The sequence below is a fragment of the Piliocolobus tephrosceles genome, chromosome 11, assembly GCF_002776525.5.
Source record: "Piliocolobus tephrosceles isolate RC106 chromosome 11, ASM277652v3, whole genome shotgun sequence".
Lineage (NCBI taxonomy): Eukaryota > Metazoa > Chordata > Mammalia > Primates > Cercopithecidae > Piliocolobus > Piliocolobus tephrosceles.
This window is the reverse complement of record NC_045444.1, coordinates 53,811,499-53,823,588: the sequence shown is the minus strand read 5'-3', so window position 1 is coordinate 53,823,588 and position 12,090 is coordinate 53,811,499.

Sequence of the window (12,090 nt, the reverse complement as noted above, 5' to 3'; positions counted from 1 at the left end):
ATCAGTCCCTTTTGTGATATGCCTTCCAAATCCAGAAAGGTAAGTAATTTTCCCAAGATCAAAGAACAAGAAATAGTTGTATGAAAAGGGACCATTTCAGTGTGATTCTTTATCTTAAATAGACTTAAAAAATACAACAACTAAAATAATTTAAATAAAAATAAACCAATTACATTCTGTGGTAGTAACATGTAAAACCCAAATGCCTTCTGCTGCAGCTTTGCTGCTGACTGACCTCACTCAAGTTCCATTTTACTTCATTAAGCCTCAGTGTACTCATTTTTAGATTGAGAGGGATTAATTAGTTGATCATTAACTTCCTTTCCAACATGAACATTCTAGAGGCCTAATTGAGCAGAGGCAGGAATAAACCGGTTGCTGCTTGACTGAACTGGTCCATCCATTCAGCTGTAACCGTTGAGCTGTTGGTGAATAGGGCTTTAGAAATTCCAATCAGCTAATTAGGGTCTTTTGTTATAGCAAAGAATTGTAGAGGGAGAGTCAGGGACGATCTACTGGAAGTTACAAAGAGGTGGAGGGTCATTGCTCTACAATGCAGCTTTATTGCTTTCTGCTTTTTCCCCTGGAGCCTCTTAAAGAAAGCTGGTGGGCAGGAGGAGGGGGAGAGAAAGAGACAGCCTCATCTCCATCCTGCAGAAATCTGCAGACAGCTCTAGGCTCCAGGTGAGCATAGCCCTAAGGGCTTCTCTCAGGATCTGGGCTGCTTTTGTGGATATTATTGGTGGCACCATCCCTCTTGCTTGGAGCTTTCCCCTTATTTTGGGTGTGGCTGTGAGTCAGGGCATGAATGGCCAAAACAGACAGTGGGCATAATTGAGGAAGCGAGAAATGAGGAGAAAGGAGCCTGACAAATAGTCCTACCCACTGTCAACTGAAGAAAGATAAGGTTCATGAATTTGGAAATGAGAGCTTTATTTCTCATAAAGGGTTGCAGCCTGCAGGGTGACCTTCTGACAGGCTAGGAAGCATAGCCTCTGGCCAGAGGCCAGAAACAGACACTTTGAGGGAGGGGCAAAGAGAACAGGAATTTATACTTAGCAGAGTGGCCAAATATACGTATTCAGTAAGCTATAGGAGGAGTTATGAATATTTATAAGAGGAGAAATAGGTACATGTGCAATTGAGCTTCATGCCCCTTCATTTGACCCATATCAAAAAATGGCAGCTTCAACATGATCTGAGGGTGAAGTTTTCACACCTCTAATGTCAAAAGGTGAAGCCAAGGGCATGGAAACCCTTTTTGCACATTCTCTGTGGACTGGCCAAGACCACTCAGTGGTTGGTAGTCACTTATCTGGTGAAAAAGGAGAGGCAGGGAGGCTGAGGCAGGAGAATGGCGTGAACCCGGGAGGGGGAGCTTGCAGTGAGCTGAGATCCGGCCACTGCACTCCAACCTGGGCGACAGAGCGAGACTCCGTCTCAAAAAAAAAAAAAAAAAAAAAAAAAGGAGAGGCAGGGTCAGGTGGTTGGGTCATATCAGAGGAGGAGTCTGGAGTCTTCTGAAAGATGTGGTTTCTGTTTAGCCCTTAGATAAGAAAGCACAATAGTGGTTAGCAAGGGATGGGGTTCAACAAGATGTGACTTACTCCCCCCATTCTGTTGTTACTGGAAAGGAGTCCAATCTAGATCCCAAGAGAGGGCTCTTGTACCTCATGCAAGAAAGAATTTGGGGCAAGTCCATAAAGTAAAGTGAAAGCAAGTTTATTAAGAAAGTAAAGGAATAAAAGAATGGCTACTCCATAGGCAGAGCAGTGGTATGGGCTGCTCAACTGAGTATACTCGTAGTTATTTCTTGATTATATGGTAAACAAAGGGTAGATTATTTATGAGTTTTCCAGGACAGGGGCAGGCAATTCCTGGAATTGACGGTTCCTCCCACTTGTAGAACGTATAGGGTAACTTCTTGGCATTGCCTTGGCATTTGTAAATTGTCATGGCTCTGGTGGGTGTGTCTTTTTAGCATGCTAATTTATTGTAATTAGCATATATTGAGCAGTGAGGATGAGCAGAGGTCACTTTTGTTGCCATGTTGGGTTTGGTGGTTTTTGGCCTGCTTCTTTACTGCATCATGTTTTGTCAGCAGGGTTTTTTTTTTTTTTTTTTTTTTTTGAGATGGAGTCTCGCTCTGTCGCCCAAGCTGGCGTCCAGTGGCGTGATCTCGGCTCACTGCAAGCTTTGCCTCCCAGGTTCACGCCATTCCCCTGCCTCAGCCTCCCGAGTAGCTGGGACTACAGGCGCCTGCCACCATGCCCGGCTAATTTTTTTGTATTTTTAGTAGAGACGGGGTTTCACCATGTTAGCCAGGATGGTCTTAATGTCCTGACCTCATGATCCGCCTGCCTCGGCCTCCCAAAGTGCTAGGATTACAGGTGTGAGCCACCACGCCCGGCCAGTCAGCAGGGTTTTTGTGACCTTTATCTTGTGATACCAGAACTTACCCACCTCCTCTCCCATCCTGTGACTAAGAATGTCTGACCTCCCGGGAATGCAGCCCAGTGATCTCAACCTTATTTTATTCAACTCCTATTCAAGATAGAGTCTCTCTGGTTTGACACTTCTGACACCATTATGGCCAAGAATTCAGTTTTCAAGGTTACTCTGAGATCCCCTTGGCCAAGAGATGGTTGGTTCGGTCAGTTGGGGGACTTAAAATTTTATCTTTGGTTTACACCACTTACCCTGAACATGTGGATAAAAGCAGACATGTTGTCCTTGTTGATTCCGAGGATTGAAATCAAAACCCAAATCTTGAAAATTGCATATTTCTAGTGTTGGTAGCATTTTCCTTTGTGAATTGTTAATGATTAATTAAAACTATCAAAAGATAGTTATCTTTACTAAAAATAGTAACCACAGGGTGCCTACCATATTCCAGTAGGAATAAATTATGCAAAGCAGGTATTCCTGTGTCCAATTCACAGCTAAAGGAAATGAGACTCACAGAATTTAAGTAACTTATCCATGGTCACACAGCCAGTAAATAGCAGTCCTGGAATTTGAACTCACATGTGTCTTCCCACTACACCAAATCGTCTCCCAGTTAAATCTCCATTTTCCCTTTTTTATTATGCTATTTGATTGCCTTTCCATCCACCAATACAGTGTAAGCTTCTTATAGGAATTATTTCATATGAAGCTTGAAATGGTAAACAATCTGGTGTAGACCTTTATTTAACATTTGTTGGAAAATCCAACAAATACAACTGGTAAAAAACGAAAAATCTACTGAGAGAAATACATTGATAAAAACCAATGATTGCAGTCAGACCAGCAGAGAATCCAGACTATAAAAATTGCAAATGGTAGTTGCAGGCAGATCAAGAAAAGGACAGTCTGGCTGGGCAGTAATATTTGCAGCTGTTCCTCTGTGCTGGCAGCCTTTCAAAGCCACAACTATTAAATGCATTAATAAAAAGAATGCTGTGATAGCACCAGTCAGCTGTGCAAAATGAAGTTAACAGTGATTGACAGATAAGTAGACTTTAAGCAGCAGATTGCTGAAAAGATCAGCCAGGAGCTGTGAAACATGGAATGATACTTTACTGTGGGTTAAAAGAGAAAAAGAGTTGATATGGCCTTCACTAGACCTATCTTAGGGATCAGTCAATTCTTCCTTGAACTTTTTGGTACCAGAATAGTATAGAACAAGGTTAAACTTCTTTAAGTATTACCTGGATAATGCTCACTACCATAAAGGGATTACCTCTGATTCTAAATCCTTCCTGTCTTGTTTTACGTACCTCTTTGCCTACTATCAGTAAGAGAGGAGACTTATATTTATTTATTTCTTTATTTATTTTTGAGACAGGGGCTCGCTCTGTTTCCCAGGCTGGAGTGCAGTGGCACAATTACAGCTCACTGCAGCCTTAAACTCCAGGGCTCAAGCAATCCTCTCACCTCAGCCTCAAGAGTATGTGGGACTACAGGTGCGAGCCACCATGCCCAGCTAATTTTTTTTTTTTTTTTTTTTTTTTTGTATTTTTTGTAGAGATGGGGTTTCACCATGTTGCCCAGGCTGGGAGACTTACTGTTAAACAATGATATAATGCTGGACTCTATTGGGTAGTATGATGGCTAATACTGAGTGTCAACTTGGTTGGATTGAAGGATACAAAGTAGTGATCCTGGGTGTGTCTGTGAGGGTGTTGCCAAAAGAGATTAACATTTGAGCCAGTGGGCCAGGGAAGGCAGACCCACCCTCAATCTGGTGGATCAATCTAATCAGCTGCCAGCTAATATAAAACAGGCAGAAAAATGTGAAAGAGGGAGACAGGCCTAGCCTCCCAGCCTACATCTTTCTCCCATGCTGGATGCTTCCTGCCCTCGAACATAGGATTCCAAGTTCTTCAGTTTGGGAACTCAGACTGGCTCTCCTTGCTCCTCAGCTTGCAGACAGCCTATTGTGGGACCTTGTGAATATGTAAGTTAATACTTAATAAACTACCCATTATATATATGTATATATACACATACACACACATATATATATATATAATTTTTATTTTTATTTTTTGAGATGGAGTCTTGCTCTGTCGCCCAGGCTGGAGTGCAGTGGCGTGATCTTGGCTCACTGCAAGCTCCGCCTCCCAGGTTCATGTCATTCTCCTGCCTCAGCCTCCCCAGTAGCTGGGACAAGAGGCACCTGCCACCATGCCCAGGATCCTATCTTGAATAGGAGCTGAATATATATATATATATATATAATATAAAATATATATATGATATATGTATTATATATTATATATACACACACACATATATATTGTATATATACACATCTCCTATTCGTTCTGTCCCTCTAAGAGAACCCTGACTAATACAGGTAATATAGGTAGGGTCCTCTGAGTTTCAGAAAGCAGTTCAGTGTTGCCTTTCAAGAAGAGTGTTACCATTGTCTGTGCTTCATTTGTTCAAGGAGACTGCATTTGCTCATGGCAGACATGGCTAATCAATCACAGTTCTAATCCTCATTGAGACTCTGAATATTTTTCATTACAGCAACCCAGACAACCTTGACCATTTGAAGTTGGCCCTTGTGAAAACACAAGAACCTCATGTTTATTTTATCCACAACCATACACTTACCACTTAGCTTACAGTTATGTAATAATTGTTGAATTAATTAATTATTGTCACGGCTGATTTATACTAATTCCCTCAAATTTAGAGTCATTAAACATATTTTTGAAAAGATCACAGGATTTCAGAGATCATCCGGTCTAATCTCCTGGCAGTCTTCCTGGGAACTCATGCTTCTAACTTTCAGCCTTGTATTTCTTATGCTTTGCACAGAAAGAAATTCCCTTTCTGTTAAAGGAGAAAGATCATGCAAATATGAGATCAGACAGCTTTCTGAGTGGAGCCAGAGGTCGTGTTTCTGAAGCTTTTAATCATAGAGAGAATATGTTAAATGTATGATAATCCCCAAAATGTTATCCCAGAGACACCTGCTCTGGAAAAAACCCCTGAGTATACAAGCAGATATTGGATGCATAAACTTAAAGTTTTATCAAATCACCTTGAAGTCCTTAGCTGCAGAGAAATGATTATTTTTTCCACAATGACTAAGCCAGGGAACTTTTTCTACAGTCCTGTGCTGAAGACGTTTGTGGCTGAGGTTCTGTATTCATTCAGCCTCCAAGGAGCCCTCTGACCCAGGTCCATCCAGGTTGAAGAAGGAGAGCCAAGCCCTCTCCAAGATGATGTTTTCTTCAAATATGTTGGCCACCTAGCTCAAAACACATGACAATGGGAGTGTAGGTTTTCAACAATTTTTCCACTTCCTTTTCTTATTTGAATATGGAGCATCATACCTTGTGTTGACTTTGAGAAAACACAATCTATCTGTAGCCTCTAAAAAACTCCTGCATGTAAGTTGAAGCCTGTGTCCCCTTTCTCTCCTTGTTTTCTGCCAAAGACCCCTTCGCTGTGCTGGAAGTGGGGTGGAGAGCTGAGGATCCTGAAGTGCTCTGGCTCCCCATCACTGCCACAGCCTCACTCCTCCTCTGTGCTTCTGCACTCGAGCTGTGCTGGCCTCCATGCTGTTTCTCTAACACACGAAGCACTGCTTTCACGGTTTCTTCAGAGACAGGCTTCTTCCAGATCTCCTTAGCTAGTTACCTCTCCTTCTTCAAGATGCTGCACACATATTACTCCTTCAATGTGGCCTCCCTGAATTCTCTATTTAAAATTCTAACCTTCAACCCACCTACCTAGTACTCTCAATCTCCCTTACTTTGCTTCTTTTTCTTTTGCCAAAGTGCTTACCACTGTCTAAAAGTCTATAAAATTTACTTAGATTATGTCTGGTATGTATTGTCTCAGGCTGCTCCCCAGGGTTAGAGACCTTTGTTTTGTTAACTGAGGTATTCAAGCTCCCAGAACAGTAACGATATCCTCGTTACTGGATATAGGCTCTGAGTAAATGCTTATTGATGAATAAATGAATGATTTCTTAAGTAAAAACACAGAGGAAGCTGTGAAACAACAGTGACAGTTTGGCTGTGTCCCCACCCAGATCTCGAATTGTAGCTCTCAGAATTTCTATATGTTGTGGGGGGGACCCAGAGGTAGGTAATTGAATCATGGGGGCTGGTCTTTCCCATGCTGTTCTTGTGATAGTGGCAAGTCTCATGAGATCTGATGGGTTTATCAGGGGGTTCCACTTTTGCGTCCTCATTTTCTCTTGCTGCCGCTAGGTAAGAAGTGCCCTTCACCTCCTGCCATGATTCTGTGGCCTCCCCAGCCATGTGGAACTGTAAGTCCAATTAAACCTCTTTTGCTTTCCAGTCTCGGGTATGTCTTTATCAACACCATAAAGATGGACTAATACATTCCTTTTCATGCAGCCTCAAATTTCACCAATTAGGGTGAAATTTATTTGACTTAATAGATGTTATCTTTTAATATACAAATACTGTGGTACTGGTGCTAAAGACTGTTAGTTACTAACACATTATTGTGAATCCATTTAAGATAATCACTGCCATCCACTCTCTAATAGAGACCAGCTTCCTGATGAGAATGAGAATGTCTGAGGGATGTAGGATATTTTGGAACACAGACCACTTCAGGCACCATGGAAATCCTGGGTGGAAGCCAGAGTGGAAAGGCCTAAGGCAGCAGAATAGGGTGCAGCCTGGAGAGACAGGAATGGTAAAAGCACGTTTACATATTAATCTTTGGTTGCTGAGATGATCTTTTAAAAATCCCTCCAAGAAAAGCTTGTTTAGATCAATGACCGCCTCCCTTAAATCAACAACATCTGTTGGCCTAGTATATATAAGTCTTGTGTCCCAAAATGTGCCCAGCAGGAACTTATTTAAAGGAGTAAATGGCAATGGGAATGGGCATTTGATTTCCTGGATTGCTCCATGTGTCTCTTGCCAGGAGACTGAAATGCTTATTCGATTTGATTCATCAAGAAAGAATGATTCAGCTTCTCATGCCACTCTCTACAGGCTGGTCCAGCTGATTAGCTCTCCAGATGTCACTGTCCAACACTGTAGCACTTCCACAATTTATTTGGCCACCATGAATAATACCAATATTACAGCCCACACAAACACCATTTTATGGCTATTTTATGATTGTTAGATTGTTGATGGTCAAGCTGTTTTCAGAGTCAACATCTCATTGTGTAATGTCCAGAGACCTCAAGCACAATCACTGACCTGAACCAAACAACTTTGGGATGATGGTGAGGGGCCCTGGGGTTGGCATAAGCAGTGGTGTATTAAAGAGCTCAGGCTCAAAAGTTTGTGGTCATTATAGTTATTCACACTCTGCAGAGCTAGAGAAGCTTAATGAAATCATTTCCTTTCCATCTTTCCTGGAAACCAAATGGCTCTTTGTAGTATGAGATTTTTGAGCAAACGAGGGAGAGATAATGGAATGAGAAAACACAGGACTCTGAGGGCATTGCATCCCTCTGAGCCAAATGGAGGGATACCTTTACGGAAATGCTGAAAATCCCCCTAAAAACTCTTCTGGATGTAAAGTCTTCTACAATAAATAACAATAGCTACCATTTACTGAATGCTCACTCCTTGCCAGGCACTGTTCAAGCAAGATTTTGCACTTAATCCTCACAATAGCTCCCATTAGCTCACTGGGTAACTTCCCATATTCCCAAAGTGAGGAGGTGGTAGAGCGAGAGCCCAAACCAGTGGCTATGATAACACCCAGATCCTCCCTCCCTCTCTTACATTGTCTCCACACAAAAACCAAGGCGGGATACTGAGGTCTCTTGACTCTGTGGACACAGGGTTTCAAGAGATTATTTTACACCAGAAATCTTCATCATTCGAGCTTGGTGTCAGGTTTTGGAGTATATGTGCCACAAATATAGGAAGAGTATAAAGAACTTTTTAAAGTTTAATTTCTTTTTAAATAAACATGTTTACATTTAGCCCAGGGTAGACTGTCCATAATCAGGAAGGTGTGTCTAACTTCCCTATTAAGAAAGGAAATTCTTTTGCTCATTCCTAGAGCCATCTTTCTCCTCTCATTGAACAAAGCACCCTCGCTTTTGGTCCCTGCAAACTTCAAAGAATAAAAGGCAATGCAGAGAAGGCAAGGTCTTGGTTTGTTTCCTTCATAAAATGAACCAAACGTTTTCTCTTCTAAAGCAAGAACCCAGAGAGTTGTCATTAATTGGCAGCACTGATATGGGGATTACACGACTTCACATTGTCTCCTTAAGTGTTTTTAAAATGGGTTAATGTGAAGGAACATTACATTTCTCTGTGGCCAAATGCCTTTGGGGATGTGAATGAATAATTTGGGTAAAAATTGGGAAAATGGCTGAGAAAAATGCTTCTCTTTGATTGAACAGGGATGAGACATAAAAGCCCTAGAGCTCTGTGATTTGGAAGGGTGTCTGGAGAAGAGCCAAGGGCTTAAAAATTAAGTTCAGCTTTTTGGTAAACTTTATAGGTACTTATGGCATTGGGTGTCACCAGAGGAGAGTTGAATTAGGAAGTCAATAAACACACAAACAAGAAAAAAAAAATAAAGAGTAAAAGTGTTCTCTTAATTTTTTTCTTGACCCATTAAATGCCCTAGATCCATTTGATGATTTCTTAAAGAATTTCTTTCCTCCATATGCCTCTCTTGCTACTATTTACACTGTATAGCTGCCGGAGAATGCTTTTTCTACTACTAACAAAAGTCATAAAAACCAATCTACGATAGTTTTTGTGAAAATGTTGGCACAGAATTAAAGCCACAGAAGTCTACAACTCCAAAGTAAAGCCTATATTTTCCAACTATGCTAATTTTTCTGAAAAGTCAACAAATAAAAAGTACAATTATAAACTCCATCAAATGGCCAAAGTAAGCAGATGCTAGTGAAATACTGTTCTGTAGTGATGACTACAGATTAAGCTCATTGTCTCTGCTGCAATCCTAAATGAATAACTTCTCTAACTTCTACACTATTCTGGCAATTCTACCTTGCAACAATATTTTCAAGTATGTCTCGGTTGGTATTTGCTTTTTTAGTTGCTTATATTACAAACTATGTAAGCAAGAATTATTTTTATTATAGCATGCAAATGGAGTACCAGAAATTATTGATGTTTAGAATGAAACCAATATAAAAGCCTTAGGAAATAGAGAATACGAGCCAGTGAAACTCTCCCTTTACCTAAAAGGACCATGAAACGTCATGATATTCAGTTTTAGCTGAAACAACAGAAAAAAGAAATCATTGCAAAATGTACACGCTCCACCATAAACCTGTTCATCTTCAAGGAGTCTTTCTGGAGTCCCACTTAAATGTAGCTGAAGCTAGACAGATGCTTTCCTATCCACAATCTCAATTACCAACACAGTTGGAGCAAACTTTGGAGACCATGTAGATTGTTCACATAGTAATCAAGTTTTCCTAACCTGAATAGAGACTAAACCAAACAAACAGACACCCAACAAATATTTGTGAATTAAAGAAGGGATGGAAAAATACAATTATTGACTCAAACCAAGGTCTTTTAAAAAAAGGTTTTCTTGAGCTGGGGTCTTGCTCTATTGCCCAGGCTAGTCTCAAACTCCTGTTCTCAAACTATACTGCCACGTCAGCCTAACAAGTATCTGGGACTACAAGTGTGAGCCAGGCTAACTAAGCTCTTAAATTTTTTTTTTTTTTTCATTTCTTGGGTCTTGAAAATAATGGACATTATAGGCCAGGCGCGGTGGCTCAAGCCTGTAATCCTAGCACTTTGGGAGGCCGAGACGGGCGGATCACGAGGTCAGGAGATCGAGACCATCCTGGCTAACACGGTGATGAAACCCCATCTCTACTAAAAAATACAAAAAACTAGCCGGGCGAGGTGGCGGGCGCCTGTAGTCCCAGCTACTCCGGAGGCTGAGGCAGGAGAATGGCGGGAACCCGGGAGGTGGAGCTTGCAGTGAGCTGAGATCCGGCCACTGCACTCCAGCCTGGGCGACAGAGCGAGACTCCGTCTCAAAAATAAAATAAAATAAAATAAAATAAAATGGACATTATAATGCTGACAGCTTCACTTAGAGTTAGAACATTCCAAGAGAAGTCACAAATCTAAGAAATGCTGTGCCCCAGTCATGTCTGTCCACATATGAAGAAAACTGGGCCCAGAGAGAAGGAAGCTCCTTGCCTGCGTCACACCCAGCCTGTTACTGGCAGAGCTAAGGCTTAAACTAGAATAACTACTCGCAGACTCACACTCCCTTACCATGCCATACTGCCTCCTCTTTGCCTTCACTAGGGTGTCAGCCTTATCTACAGTTATCCCTCTGATGCTATTCCAGTGACTCACTGGCTTCTAGAAATGCGAAATCATCTAAGGTACCAGTAAAGGCTTTAGGGGTACAAGCAATTATGCATCATGTTAGCTGTGAATCTTCCAGAGTCCCAAATATTGACAGGTCATGGAATGGGCCCACGACATTGGACACTTTACCTGCTTTTTGTAGCTGACTACATGGTAAACATTTTATAGTGGCTTGTGATTTTCCAAGGATCAATTCCCTAATAAAAAACACTTTGTTAAGGGGTACTATGAATGCAGACTGACAGTGCTAAAGTAGAAAAGAAAGATTTTACCAAGCACATTTTGATGTGGAGAAAGAGGTGTTTCCGCCCCCCTTCCCCCACTTTGGAAGTTCTGTTATGCTTGTTTAGCATAACATGTTTATAGTGACACAGCAGTTAGTATATTAGCATGTGTCAGTCATTTTATTCCTGACAGGAAATTGAGCACAGATAAATGGATTCTTAAAGAGACTTCTAATACCTGCACTTATACTTAGTCTACAAGCTACAGAAAAAGCAAAACAATGCACATAAGTGTAAACATGCATGACTGGTAGTGGAGTGACCCTCAGCTGCTTTTTTGACAACAAAGCCTATTGGTCTTAACTCTTAACGCTTGTAGATGCTACAAATATATATTTTTTGAGACTGAGTCCTGCACTGTCACCCGGGCTGGAGTGCAACAGCATGATCTCAGCTCACTGCAACCTCTGCCTCCTGAGTTCAAGCAATTCTCCTGCCTCAACCTCCCAAGTAACTGGGATTACAGGCATCTGCCACCACACCCGGCTAATTTTTGTATTTCTAGTAGGGGGGGGGGGGGGGGGGGGGGTCTCACTATGTTGGCCACGCTGGTCTCGAACTCCTGACCTCGTGATCTGCCCGCCTCAGCCTCCCAAAGTGCTGAGATTATAGGTGTGAGCCACAGCACCCGGCCTTTTTTTTTTTTTTTTTTTAAACATAAAAGTTACATTAGTCAGGGTTGTCCAGAAAAATAGAACTAATGGGGTGGGGGAAAGGAGAGACAGAGAGAGAGAAACATATAAAGAGATTCATTATAAAATTAGCTCATGCAATTACTGAGGCTGATACATCTCAATTTCTGCATCAACAGGCTGGAGATCCAGGAGAGCAATGGTATATTTCCAGTTTGAGTCTGAAGGCCTAGAAATCAGCAGCGCTGCTGGTATATTTATGCCCAAAGGCCAATAGACTCAATACCTAGGAAAAGCCAATGTTTCTATTTGAGTCCAAAGGTAGAGAAAGACCGATGTTCC